Below are 15,018 nucleotides of genomic sequence, written 5' to 3'. Positions count from 1 at the left end.
TATGAACTATATATTTAAATAATTAATGATAGCATCTAGCAGTGTTTCTTCCAGACTTTTTTCTCCAGGGGGGGCACTTGAAATTTTCGGGGGGGGGGGGGGGGGGGCGGTAGACTTTCTTCGGGGGGGGGGGGGGGCGGACACTGTTAAAAGTATATATTTTCTATATAAATTATATAAATTTCATTTCGTTCGGGGGGGGGGGGGGCGGTAAAAAAATTTCGGGGTTCGCCCCCCCCCCCCCCCCCCCCTCCCGAAGAGATGCCTGGAAGAAACTCTGGCATCTAGTCCAACGAAAGAAACATTTTAATGAATACCTTTTAAAGAAAAAAAAAACAGCAAGGAATTATTGGTTTTGTAAAACGACAACAAGGAATGAAAATATATCAGTGTATTCTAAGTGCAAGTGATAGACCTATCATTAGTGCAGCTATGTCTTGAATTATCATCGTGACTTCAATCTTTCAATTATGTATGATGCGGTTATCTGCCTTTCGAATGCACAAGATAGCACAAAATGTGGTCTCTCGTTTCAAAACCAAAGGAGGCATAAATACATTTCGATTTCGATAAATGACTCGTATCTGAAATGAATTTTTTTGTTTTGTTGTTTTTTGTAACTAGTGAGATACGCGCTTTACAAACTACAAAGTCTTATACTAACCAGTGGATTCTAAAAAATGTTTTATTAAAAATAAAAAATAAAAAATTACACGTTACTGTTTTTGATCTTGTGCAGAGAAGCCCCGCCTAAAAACTAACCCCGCCACCCGAAAAACAATTATTCAAATATGAAACTTGTACTTATATATTTTATTGAAGAGGGTGAAATTGGGACATGTCATTAATAACAAGCTTAAAATATCTGGGGTTTTTTTTGGTACCTTTAACCCTAAACCTAACCCTAGAGGCGAATAAGATGTTGTATTATGGCATGCATTAAAATATTCAAATGTCTACACCTCAGAAATAGGTTACAGTGGCGGGGCTTAACTTTTCGCTCGTGCAGTTTTTGCATTAGTGGCGGGGCTTATACGGACAAGTTCCTTTTTTTTTCAAAATTAAATAACAATAAATCTCGTTTAGTTTTTGTAACTTTTGATCCATCAATCATATCGCGCAATACATAGGCTAAATGTTTGTTGTTTTCTGTGCTTGGTTTACCTTTTTGTCAGTATGGCTGCCAAGAACAGAGGAAATTTCCACTTCTCCCAACCCTTACGTCAACTTTAAGCAGCTGGTGTTGAAATGGCCATCGTGTATGGCGCAGGTCTGCTCAGTGCTCCATACATTCTCGGCATGTTTTCATTTGTCCTTTCCTGGATTCTCACACTTGAAAGGATTCAAAGGAAGACGTCCCTAGTTCGGGGGTTGCCTGACCAATGTCCAGAGAAAGGAAAGGACAGTTCATATCTATCTACTGATGCCGAGGCAACGGAAACAGAATCTTCTTCACATGCAGTTTCTTTTAGGCATCTTTTCGAACGAAATAGAATGTATATAGAAAATAAATACTTTTATCAGTGTCTGATACCGCCCCCCCCCCCCCCCCCGGAAATTTTAGCTGCTTCGTTGTTTTTTGTCTTTGATTATAGGTATTGCATACTTATCCATTCAACTTAACCATATAAAATTGAGATGAATTGATTTGGTGTTGCCAATAAACTACGTTACACGTAGCGGGAGGGGGGGGGGTCGGAATTTTGTGACGATGTGTGAGAATGAGAAGAGGGGGTGGGGATCAGAAAGTGTGAAGTCACACTGTTGTATTTTTCAAAAGTTGTGTTAGAAAATGAATTTTAGCCGTAAGTTCGCGTTTGAGAAAACTGTTTTTGTAAATTGTATTAGAAATTGATCAACATAGTCAATGTTGACGGAAGTCAGTAAATATTTGAGAGAGAAATCGATGTTTAAAAAAATAAAACTACAATTATGATGGGAGGGGGTTGTAGACTAAGGTGTGACGTCATTTTAGGGCGGGTCTAGCTTTTGTGTGACGGTGGGTAAGGGGGGTGGGCTGTAAAAATCGACAAAAGGCATGACGTCATCTATGGATGACCCCCCCCCCCTTTCTTCCTCTGGCGATGTCTTAAAAAGTAAATCTGTTAATTCTTGTTTGTTTTGTTTATTTGACAAGCTTTTATATCGTGATCCCGTGATCCTCAGCTTCTTTGGGTTTTCCAATTTGTATCGTTTTGTTTCAAAATAAAGAACTGTCATCCAGATTTTTGAAATCTCTCGAGGCAGTAAAATAAGCCAATTTCACTCAGGTTTAAAATCAGTTGTTTTTTTAGCAAGTATTTTAGAACTCATGTCATCGAATATGGTGCCCTTGTGTAAGTGGGGGTATATGCCTATCATATACCGACGAAGTCTACATTAATGACGTCACTCTCCTAATAGAAAGGGAGGAGGGGGTCAGACTTTTGTGAAGGTGTGTGATATTAAGGGGGAGGCAATAGCGTCACAAGGTTGTGTGGGGGTACGGTCCAAACCGGGTGACGCAATTGAAGGTGTGACAGCACCACGAAAAGTCGTACAATTTACTTTCAAACCATTTTTTAAAATCCAGTTGTAACAAATAAAGTTGTAGAGGGGGGTAAACCTAACCAAAAAAACAAATGTCGGAGGGGGTTGGGTGACACCGTCTGTTACCGTGTCGGGTGACAAGTGACGCCACCGGAGTGAGGTTCAGAAAGTCGGACGTCAAACTTCAGATTATTTTTAAGACTTTTTAATCTATATTTCTTAATTGTGTGTGACACATCTCTGCAGTTTATAGTTATTCAAGTTTTGTGACGATTTAGACGGGACGGGGTTACAATGTCCCTAAAAGCGAGACGTCAATTAAAGACGTCACCACACTTACTTTAAAATACATATCTAAATAGTCTATAATATATTAAGCATATATATATATATATATATATATATATATATATATATATATATATATATATATATATATATATATATAGTTATAGCCTATATAAAAATATATATTGTCCTAGTTATAATATAGGCCCCATATACAATGCTGTTTATCTCATCTGTCTCTCTAAGATTATACTTTAAATAAAAATAATTATCCCTGTTGGGTAAAATCAAACTTCTTACATGGTGTGAAAATAATTGTTAATTACTTGCCTTGAGGTTTTCTATCTAGATTAATTGGTAACGATGGCCCGATGATAAAAGTAGGTTAAAAAACAGTCGATAAAAGTAAAAATGCATACAAGTGTGCGTTGAGATGGAGTGTAAAGTGTTCTAGAAAACCTGCATTCAGTAATAGTTTATATTTTTAAAATAGATTTTTGGTTGGGTGTGTAATTCTGCCTATCTTCTTCGATTCATCTCCATAAATCGGGATTTCTGTACGTAATAATACTACATTCTCACAGAGAAGGAGTCTCTGATTGTTGTTAAACAGACAGAGCAATAACCATCATCACGTTCCACATTGGTGTATACCTTCGCATCCTTGCTATAATCGATTCTGGCATGATCGATAGCAACACAAGTGCCTTGGTTTCAGGCCAGACGAGTATCTTAGTTCAGCAAGTCTTCCAGCCTGTGCTCATTGGCAAACTAGGTCATCAATGACGCAAATCGGCGCAGTACGTAGAAACACAAGTTTTTGTTAATCCGCTCTGAAAACTGTGAAGCCTTCTAATAGTTTCTCGAATATATTTCTACTCAGCGTGAAAACCCAGTGTTTAAAACATAATATTTATGTAAGTAATAAGTGTAACTTAAGCTTGTTTTATGAGAAACTGTTTCTTATGAACAATCAAAACATAGCGGATGAATCTACCTGTTGGCTGTTACATCCAACTTATTTATACTTGAGTAGTCTATTTTCCTTTTCCCAAAATAGAATCAGTTGCAGATTTTCACCTCAAAACGGCTCGCTTGTCAGTAAAAATAGCAACTCTGAAGTTATTTTGGTTCAATTCATGGATTAATGCGGGTGAGACGATTTCTATTTTGGCTGCTATATTTGTATTAACTACATTTTGATAGTGAAGGGCAAGTGTAACTTGAAATCTCCGTTTTGTCTAAAATGATGCAGACGACACAGAAGGAAGAAGCGACGATCGGCCTCGTCAGGATAACCGACGTAGCAAATATTAAAATTATTTAAAATAGGCCTACTTCTCAAAATAAAAAGTTTTCTTTTAAATGTTATTTAAAATTAATACTGTGCATATTGTTAATTAATAATTTAGTCTAATGGATTACCTTCGGAAAACGTTATTACATTGGTTATCTAGATCTACCACTGGGTGTGTCAGTGAAACTCAACTGTTAGCAGTATGTTAACTCAAGTAACTGTTGTTATTAGCTCAGTAACTGCTCATTATGTCAGTTCCTCTAATAGAACTAGCCATACTCACTGGATTTTATTACCTCTTTAATTAAATTTTTTTACCCACCTAATGCTGTTGTAATGTAACCAACAAGCAGCTTGTGTTTTGTCAAGCCTCAGTAAAGCTTGACAAAATTTTATTGTGTACAGTTTGAATAACCAACTTTTCTACACTATTATTCTACACCTAGAGAGAACATGCTAATATACAAGAATTATATTCATATTTTACTTTTTATTTTCAGGAAAAGTTTCTGAAAACATTTCTTCAGTTGCCCCTTCTATTCGTACCATGCAATAGGAAGCTCATTTGGCCATTTAAGGAAGATACTTAATAATAATAAGTGGAACATTTTTAAACTTTTGAAGGATCCAATATAAACTTATACTACGAGCGAGTACAATTAAAAAAAAAACTCTTTGTTAAAGACAGGTGAGTTAAAGTTTCTATGTTGATCTATTACTCGAATGCATGCAAGTACTTAATCAGTCATCCCTAAGTACAGAAAAATGCTTTTTTTTACTTTTAGGTTATTTGACCTTAAACACACACACATACACACACACACACACACACATATATATATATATATATATATATATATATATATATATATATATATATATATATATATATATATATATATATATATATATATATTCCACCACACACATACATATATGTATGTAATGGAAATGTGTGGTTTTATGACAACAGCTTTGAAATTGAAAGCAATATCACTGCATCGCTGCCTATAGCTGTAACATGATAATGTGAGACACCTGTCATTTTTTAGGATCCTTTTGGGAGGGGGCACCTAACACATTGTGTCATATGCCACTGGTTAGACTTTTGTTTTACTATTTGAAAGTGTTGAAATCCATACATTTTAAGATGTATTTTTATATATCATGGAGTATACTTGAAAGTCATGGGTAAACTATAATCTAAAATAAGATTACATGTGGTATTTAAAGTGAGTTAATGAGAGCCACCCCAAAATGCTTGATTTAAGATCCTAGTTACATTTACAAGCCAATTTTAACTTGAATCTGTAGGATGTTAGAATACTTATGTTATATAACAATCTCTGATGTATGAGCCCTTTTGGATGTCAGGTCTTTATAATTGTTTTGCATGATCTCTCAGATTAAAAAAAAATTATGTTCGGCTTATTGGTATCATATTATCAGTTTGTTGCTAATATTCAACAACAAATTGAAAATGTTTTTTTTATAAAGCATATGTATATGTATGTTGGATTTCTCAAAAAAACTTAAAATTATATTTATTTTTGATAAAGAATTATAATAGGATTTTAGCATAAATCATTTTTGGTTTTCTAGTGTTCTTTTAAAAAATCTCTGTTTCAGAGTGCATATTTTCACCTTTTTTATTATTATTAAATGGAACTAGTTGCATTTTTAACACTAATTTTAATTACAGTGGTCATATTTAATCTTTGGTATGTATCTGTTTACCAGCGGTTAAAGTCTTTTCAAACCATATTTTCTCCTGGTTGTTACACTATTTTTAGTGCACTCCTAAAATAAAGTGCCCAAATCTTATTCTTTAAATGGTCTCTCTTTGATTGGAGATGCTCTTGTTGTCCTGTGTTCTCAAGTGGCTCATCACAGATTGTAGCTGTCTTATCCGTAAGGCCGGATGTGACCATAGCACTAAGCTCATTTATTTGACCATTCAATCCCATTTGGTGTTTACTATTGGAGAACATCTCATTGCTCTGACTTTTTAAACATAGAGATTGGCTAAATATAAAGTGATTGTCATCACCCACAAATTCTCTCTTCAAAATAAACAAAGGATTCATGTAAGTTAAATATTGTTAAGAGTGAAAAAAATCTTTTCCACAGAAGTTTTATTTACTTAAGCTCATAAGTGTTGTAAAAGTTCCACATCTCAGAATAACCTTTTTTCTATTACTGATGCAACATGACCGTTTTGTGTGTCTATAACTGACAAACATAACCCTTTTGTTTGTCTACAATTAGTATGTCTATAGCTGACAAACCATGACCCCCTTTTATGTCTACAATTAACATTTTGTGTGTTTATAGCTGACATACCATGACCCTTTTGTATGTCTACAATTAACATTTTGTGTGTTTATAGCTGACATACCATGACCCTTTTGTATATCTACAATTAACATTTTGTGTGTTTATAGCTGACATACCATGACCCTTTTGTATGTCTACAATTAACATTTTGTGTGTTTATAGCTGACATACCATGACCCTTTTGTATGTCTACAATTAAAATTTTGTGTGTTTATAGCTGACATACCATGACCCTTTTTGTATGTCTACAATTAACATTTTGTGTGTTTATAGCTGACATACCATGACCCTTTTGTATGTCTACAATTAACATGTTGTGTATCTATATCTGACAAAGCTTGACGTTTTTTGTGTCTAGCGTTTGCGTCACCACATTGTCGGCGTTCATCTATAGATCTTGACATCAAACAGCCCCTGGCGAGATTTTCCCCGAGATCGTGTTTCTGTCACAATTTCATTTCCCTCCTTCCGCCTTGTCTGTGAACATGTTCTGTTTTTCTACCAAAGTACTCCTAAATCATCGCCAATCACGATCTTTGTAATTCACCAGTAGGGCCTATTTCACTTAAACCTTTTCAGAAAATTCCGTGATAAAAATCTATTGCATTTTAATGCCGTATTTAGTTTTTATACTTAAGAGAAACAAAGGTTTATAAAAATTAATACACGATTGCAAACGTATATGTTCACTACGTTAAACTTATTGCTATTAACACAATAGGTCTTTTTGATAAAGTCCTTATTGCTATTACCACGGCGTTATTGCCACCAGCTCTAACAATTGCTACGTTTTAAAATGCAAAGTAAATTAAAACGGTGCATGACTTCCATTGCTTTAATGGGAGACAATGCTTGATTTTCTAGACCTCGGGATCGAACGTGTGATGCATTGATTGGTTCGCTTCTGAAATAATCGATCATGGAGCCAATCACCCGTTCATTGGAGCATTTGATCTTTTGCTTTCGACAGTTGAGTGATTAGGCATAAACCTGAGAAACCTTTTAACAAACATGGCCAAATGATCAAAAATATTTTCTGTCAATACTTTTTGGTGGAGGTGGGTTTTCTTTGTCATGACTTTGTGGCGTGCCCTATGTTGCCTATTAGTCTTGAGAGTTTAAGTCTAATAGTTGAAGCTCTAATCAGGTTAGAAAAATTCCGCGAACTTAAGCAATCTAAAATACTGAATTGATTTCCGTTTTCTAAGGAAATATATGTCTATGTATTAAATTATATGGACATACTGCATTGACATTTTTCTTTCACTCCCAATGACCTGTTTCATCCATAATGGCTTGTTCCTTAACCGACGATGACCATGTTCCTTTACCAACAATGACCATGTTCCTTTCATCATAATGGCCGGTTCCTTCTAGCCACGATAGGCCTGTTTCCGCGTATTTTGTTTGCACATATGATATACCTAAACCTATGGGGCACGGTTCCAACCATTAAGTATAGACATCAACTTTTTCAGTACCTCACGAATTAAAGGCATAAACCATTTCGTAGTAGTTAATGGTTGTCCGTGCTAGAGAACAAAACCTTACTATAAAAAACACAATTTATTATCTACCATTGCTCATGGAAAGTAAAGAGACATCTTTACGACATTGTGTGGATGGCTGTGGAAACCATTGTGTAAGCTAGGAAACGTACAGGTGTAGACAAGACACGTGGAAATTAATGTGACATCACTCATATAAGACAGGTTTCATGGCAAGTCGGTGGGGGAGGGGGCGGCTTTATGAATATGTCGTCTTCCTTTCAAACGTTTCTGAATTGTTCACCTTGTCAACATTCATAGGCTGTGGTCACGGTAGACTGCACCACGGTCAAGTAACAGAGATAGATATCTAAGAATCGTTCAGCTAAATGTAAGAGCCCGTTAGTTGTTTATGAAACCTGTGGCTAGAGAACAGGAAGTTCTCTACAAGGCTGTCCGGATAGCAATTTAAGCTCGTTAATTACTGGGATAGGACGTTATATTTTAGAAGTTTTAGAAGTCAGACAGTTTATACTTGCAGCCCTACATCAACTCTGTTAAGTTTTAATGTAGATGTGTGGATTTATTATAATCTCACACATTATTACTATGAAACAAGCTGAATACATCAGAAGTAAGGGGTCCCTTATGACACAACTAGTAACGTCACGAGGCGGGCGGGGGTGCGATCATAACCGGGTGACACGATTAAGGGAGAGACACCAAATGGAAATAAAAAATGACTGTGAAAACAATGGTTTATTCATTTAAAATAATAAAATAGTAGAGGGAAGGGGTGACACTAAGCGAAATGGAAATAAATTAATGCAGGGGTTGGGGTGGTACCCACATTTACCGCACTGGGTGTCGCCCGGCCTAGTGACGCCACTGGATAGAACTAGTTACTAGTAGAAAAGTAGGTGTTTGTATGGGGACAGCTTGATCGGGCGGGAAAGCGTAAGATTTTCTCCCTGGCAGATAGATCTAAGGCTCGTTACGTGAGGGCATTCTAGAGTGCTGCCTTGCAGATTGTTCGTGGGTGGACCAAGGCAGTGGATACTAATCCGGAAAGGAAAGCAAAATTCAGGAAAGAAAAGCAGGTCAACTGGCCCTAAGGCGCATAACATGTTGGCACGTAATACTTGTTTTGAAGGAAATCCTCTTTAATATTACTCTTAAGAAAGATGTTTGTAGTTATCAATTCCATCCGTCATATTCGTTGGCCATAGAGGACGATCAATTCTAATTGTATTTTAATACTTTACTTAAGTGAATCAGAAGTAAACTGAAATTCTTAAATCTTTTTTTTTTCAAATCGCCAACTGAAAAACAAATTTTTATTGAATATTTTTTAAATTACACAAGTTTTTACATGTCACACAAACGTTTTTAAAAGTTGTGTTTTACATAAGATTAAAGTTGATCTCCTATTTGCATCAAAGAAGCTTGATAATAATCGCTTCTACTCATTGCAAAATCTTCAAGTTTGTATCATAGCATGTTGAACACTGTAAAGTTTTAATTAAATAGTTGTCACTTGTCGATACTACCGACAGTAACTATTTATTGTTTTTGAGAACTTGTTCATTAAGTTACTGTATCTGCGGTTACCTTTCTGTCGTAAACATATGTAAGATATTGCATTCAACGAATTGGTTTGACAGCTTGGTTTGGTTGATATATTGAAGGGTGTGAGGTACGATCTTTAGTTTTATTTTTGCTTACACTTAGACATGAGTCCTTTCCTTTTAGACAATTTTTTAATTGTTTGCTATGTATACACGCTGAGCAATCCTAGAAGCACCCAGCAAATTTAATTATAAATATTTCTTCTTAGATGAAAGTTGTATTTGTTAACGTATTCGAAACTTTGCTGAAACGTATAGTTGGATGACGATTTCCAGTAGGCTTACATAGTAAGATAGGCCAATGATCTTCTCGTATCCTTGCTAAACGTACACGCCGATTGACCTCCAGGTTTATGAGTAGATATAAAAAGACAGTTTAATGGATTCTAGAATTTATGGCAACTGCTTTCATAAGTTGTGTAGAGGACAAAAGACGGCGACAGGAAACTGTTAACACGTTTAGAAGAGGACTTGAACGAGGCGCCGCGTCTTCGGCGTACACACGAGATACTGTTATGTTTGACACGATGTTCTAGCAGAATGGAGTGGTAATTTTTAAACTACGGGAGTTTATTAATATGTAAATACGTTACGTGAAGTACAGCACCATTAAAAGCGCTTGAGCTCTATAGAAAAATTTGATATCAAGTCTTAAATACATGTTTAACTTGATTTTCCGAGTCACGCCGACTGGAAGACTCGTCCTGTAGTAGGCCACATACTTGACAACTGGGAGTCTCTAATTTAATTATCAAGTCTGGTGCCAAAATCTCTATCAGTTATACTGAAGGCTGGCTGATTAGAAAACGTTGCTTTCATTTTTATCAGCAATATGCCTTTATATTCTAATCGGTGATGATTTTTTGTTTAAAATAAGGCCTTAAACTCATTGATAAATTATATATGAATGTAAGACACAATGGAGCGTAACCTTTTCTTTTTTCTCTATAGCAGGATCATGTCCTCGAACTATTTGCTATTAAGCTTATCGCTTGCTGCTTACTGGATGCTTAATGTCCACGTTTTTATCTTATCAGTTTAATTACAACATTAGGATAACGACCACGGGCAAGCGACTTGGCCAGCCAGATGGTCATTGTTTTGAGTAGCATTGGGAAGATAAGATTGGAATTTACAATATAGTGGTTCGTTTATTTACTGTTCAGTTGATCATCTATAGTTCAATCAACAATTACTGTTTATTTTTTTAGTTAGCACTTACGTTTGGGTACCGCTTCTTTAGTAATACCGGTGTTAAACTAAATTTGATGCTTTAAGTTTGTCTTTAAACCTAAGTAAAGTTAGTGATAGTATAAAAGTACCCACCCAGTAGTTCCGCCTTTTGATCATGACGTCAGGCTACCTCTACACTTGTATCAACTACCCACCCAGTAGTTCCGCCCTTTGATCATGACGTCAGTCTACCTCTACACTTGTATCAACTACCCACCTAGTAGTTCCGCCCTTTGATCATGACGTCAGTCTACCTCTACACTTGTATCAACTACCCACCCAGTAGTTCCGCCCTTTGATCATGACGTCAGGCTACCTCTACACTTGAATCAACTACCCACCCAGTAGTTCCGCCCTTTGATCATGACGTCAGGCTACCTCTACACTTGTATCAACTACCCACCCAGTAGTTCCGCCTTTTGATCATGACGTCAGGCTACCTCTACACTTGTATCAACGACCCACCCAGTAGTTCCGCCCTTTGAACATGACGTCAGTCTACCTCTACACTTGTATCAACTACCCACCTAGTAGTTCCGCCCTTTGAACATGACGTCAGTCTACCTCTACACTTGTATCAACTACCCACCCAGTAGTTCCGCCTTTTGATCATGACGTCAGGCTACCTCTACACTTGTATCAACTACCCACCTAGTAGTTCCGCCCTTTGATCATGACGTCAGGCTACCTCTACACTTGTATCAACTACCCACCCAGTAGTTCCGCCCTTTGATCATGACGTCAGGCTACCTCTACACTTGTATCAACTACCCACCTAGTAGTTCCGCCCTTTGAACATGACGTCAGGCTACCTCTACACTTGTATCAACTACCCACCCAGTAGTTCCGCCTTTTGATCATGACGTCAGGCTACCTCTACACTTGTATCAACTACCCACTCAGTAGTTCCGCCTTTGATCATGACGTCAGGCTACCTCTACACTTGTATCAACTACCCACCCAGTAGTTCCGCCTTTTGATCATGACGTCAGGCTACCTCTACACTTGTATCAACTACCCACTCAGTAGTTCCGCCTTTGATCATGCCGTCAGGCTACCTCTACACTTGTACCAACTACCCACCCAGTAGTTCCGCCCTTTGATCATGACGTCAAGCTACCTCTACACTTGTATCAACTACCCACTCAGTAGTTCCGCCCTTTGATCATGACGTCAGGCTACCTCTACACTTGTATCAAATACCCACCCAGTAGTTCCGCCCTTTGATCATGACGTCAGGCTACCTCTACACTTGTATCAACTACCCACCCAGTAGTTCCGCCCTTTGATCATGACGTCAGGCTACCTCTACACTTGTATCAACTACCCACCCAGTAGTTCCGCCCTTTGATCATGACGTCAGGCTACCTCTACACTTGTACCAACTACCCACCAGTAGTTCCGCCCTTTGATCATGACGTCAAGCTACCTCTACACTTGAATCAACTACCCACCTAGTAGTTCCGCCCTTTGATCATGACGTCAGGCTACCTCTACACTTGTATCAACTACCCACCCAGTAGTTCCGCCCTTTGATCATGACGTATCAACTACCCACCTAGTAGTTCCGCCCTTTGATCATGACGTCAGGCTACCTCTACACTTGAATCAACTACCCACCCAGTAGTTCCGCCCTTTGATCATGACGTCAGGCTACCTCTACACTTGTATCAACTACCCACCCAGTAGTTCCGCCCTTTGATCATGACGTCAGGCTACCTCTACACTTGTATCAACTACCCACCCAGTAGTTCCGCCCTTTGATCATGACGTCAGGCTACCTCTACACTTGTATCAACTACCCACCCAGTAGTTCCGCCCTTTGATCATGACGTCAGGCTACCTCTACACTTGTATCAACTACCCACCCAGTAGTTCCGCCTTTGATCATGACGTCAGGCTACCTCTACACTTGTATCAACTACCCACCCAGTAGTTCCGCCCTTTGATCATGACGTCAGGCTACCTCTACACTTTGATAAGGTCATCTGTGACAGGAAATCGGACATCGATGACAGTATCAGCGTTGATCTTGTGACGACATGGCCACCTTAATCCTGGATTACTTGTGTGACCCAATCCCTTAGATCTATATCTTTCAGCCTATTCTCTGAGACTGAATTTAAACAGTCAAGGTTTTTTTTTTATGACTACCAACTTCACTCTGTTTTCTTAAAATGAAGTTTTAAAATGTAGTTTCATATGCCGCTTAACACTTGCTTATTAGTAACCTATGTGTTTGCATTACTAGTAGTCATTGTTTAGAACTTGTGATTCAGATAACTAATATCAATGAAGTGTCATTTATTTTTCCTTTGAAAACTTCGAATTTGGAATTACGAAAAAAATGTTCCGTTGATTTACTTAAAAAAAGACTGTAATAAATATTGCAAGACTGTTAAAATGACATGCAATATCGAGTCATTTTATTTCACTTGGCGTTTTATTTTCAGTGTCATGTTTTTGTTAGTTATTTGTACCATATAAAAGTGGAAGAAACAATTAGTCATTAAACATAAATTTCATCTATAAAAAGAACAAGGATCTCGTATCCATATTTACACAAATGTCATTATAAAATTCAATTGTAGAAGAGAGCAACAAGTTGGTTGACACTTGATAAAATAACATCATTCAACCCCCTCTTCTTTTCCTTTTTCAGCTCATCGCCATGTAATTATCCTGTTGTTATTTATTTCTCTCGTCTACGTCATTGGCGGCCTTGATTACCGCAACAAGTTTTGTTGTTTCGTGACTTCGCTGACTCGCTGTTGGCAGTGCTCGCGACAATGCCTATGACGTAAAGATGAAAGCTTTGGCATTTCGTACTCGCCACTCTGCCCCTTTACAAGCCGTATCATGTTATTTTAGTGGGAGAAACAAAAATCGATGCGCTATTTTTGGTGCCTCGTGCGCGATTTATGATTTAGGCTGAAAAAATAACCTTACTTATTTGCCCCTTGGTTTCCTTTCTAAATTTTTAAAATTTCATTACGTACTAAAACACACACCTCTTAATTCTACAATAAACACATTTAAAAATTTAAACTTTGAATTCAAACTAACATTTAAATTTAAATGTAGGTCGAAGGGCGCTGGAGACGTTGCGCTTCAAGTCGCCAATGTGTTTTCTTTTAAAATATAACAATGGGCTTTAAATTATGACTTCCCTAATTAGCGACAGCAGTTGTGGACTTATTTTGTTAACCCACTGGGCAGTCAGCCCCTCCTTCCTAATACAAAAATTAACCGAATAGTGTATAATATGAGCACTAAATTGCGCAATATAGTGATGGTTTTCTTAAAAATATATAATTCTGTGACTTCAGCATATGAAAGGATAGTGTGGTAAATGCTATGGACCACACTATCCCTTCATATGCCAAAGTCACAGAAACAGGTGAACTCTACTTCACTTGCCCCATGGACCGTCTGTTTCGAAAAGAGAACTACTTATTTACTAGTTTGACTTACTATTTTTAAATACTTAGGCCTATATAGTTTTAATAGAATCAAATCGTTTAATTAAAAATACTTGAGCACCAGAATAACGCAATTCGACAAATACAGTACAATTATCAACCTTTATTTATTATTTTTTAATTAATAAAAAAATATAATTATGCCAAAGTTTATGTCACGTTGCATTGTCATCGTGTCTTGACCTGCGTGTCAAATTTGAAACAAATCGGTTTCGGTAGAAGTGGTTGAAATTTCGTTCTAAGTTTCAATCCAAGAAGGAAGAGGAGTCTTTAAAATAAAAGTTTATTTTAAAAAATGCTGGACAACCCCCCCCCCCCACACACACACGCGCGCGCACACACACCTCCCCACATGTTTATTTTTTAGAGAGTAAAAATATTTCTCAACCTCTTCCCCATGTAGCAAATCGTTTATCCTTACCCTCACCCTTAGACGCGTGACGTCATTTATGGACGCCCCCAAACAAATTCACGAATAGCCATACAGATATTACGACTTGGGCGTGCCATTAACCTTGATTATTGCTGCCTGGGGTTCGATAGCCGCTCATATTTGGTTATACTTTTACCTGAAGCAACCTCCACTTTTTTTTTTCTCTATTGAATAGTAGAGACATGGCTACGTCAAAGGGAAGTAAATCCCAGTTGTTTTTGTTGTTCCCCGTCTCTCTTCCTGTCCATGTGTTGGCATAGTTTGGCCAATGTTAAAATTTGCTTCTGTGGTTGGTTCCTGAAGG

General features: G+C 37.3%; 1 protein-coding gene across 4 annotated transcripts in view; it reads left to right on the top strand.

Annotated features, from left to right (window-relative positions):
* The first annotated feature begins 3,636 nt into the window (after positions 1–3,636).
* Positions 3,637–15,018, top strand: part of LOC131935741 (myocyte-specific enhancer factor 2A) — a 39,654-nt gene continuing 28,272 nt past the window's right edge. For 2 of the 4 annotated variants that reach the window (XM_059292372.1, XM_059292373.1), the window contains exons 1-2: positions 3,833–3,970; positions 4,615–4,802. The gene's annotated coding sequence lies outside the window, so the exon portion shown is untranslated. Of the gene's footprint in view, positions 3,735–3,832; positions 3,971–4,614; positions 4,803–6,178; positions 6,202–15,018 lie in introns of those variants that run through there. The other 2 variants (XM_059292374.1, XM_059292376.1) reach the window with 2 other exon arrangements.

This window comes from Physella acuta, unplaced genomic scaffold (genome assembly GCF_028476545.2).
Source record: "Physella acuta isolate Inbredline_101_S28 unplaced genomic scaffold, ASM2847654v3 ptg000156l, whole genome shotgun sequence".
In the NCBI taxonomy this organism is placed as follows: Eukaryota; Metazoa; Mollusca; class Gastropoda; family Physidae; genus Physella; species Physella acuta.
This window is presented reverse-complemented; position numbering and strand designations above follow the sequence as displayed.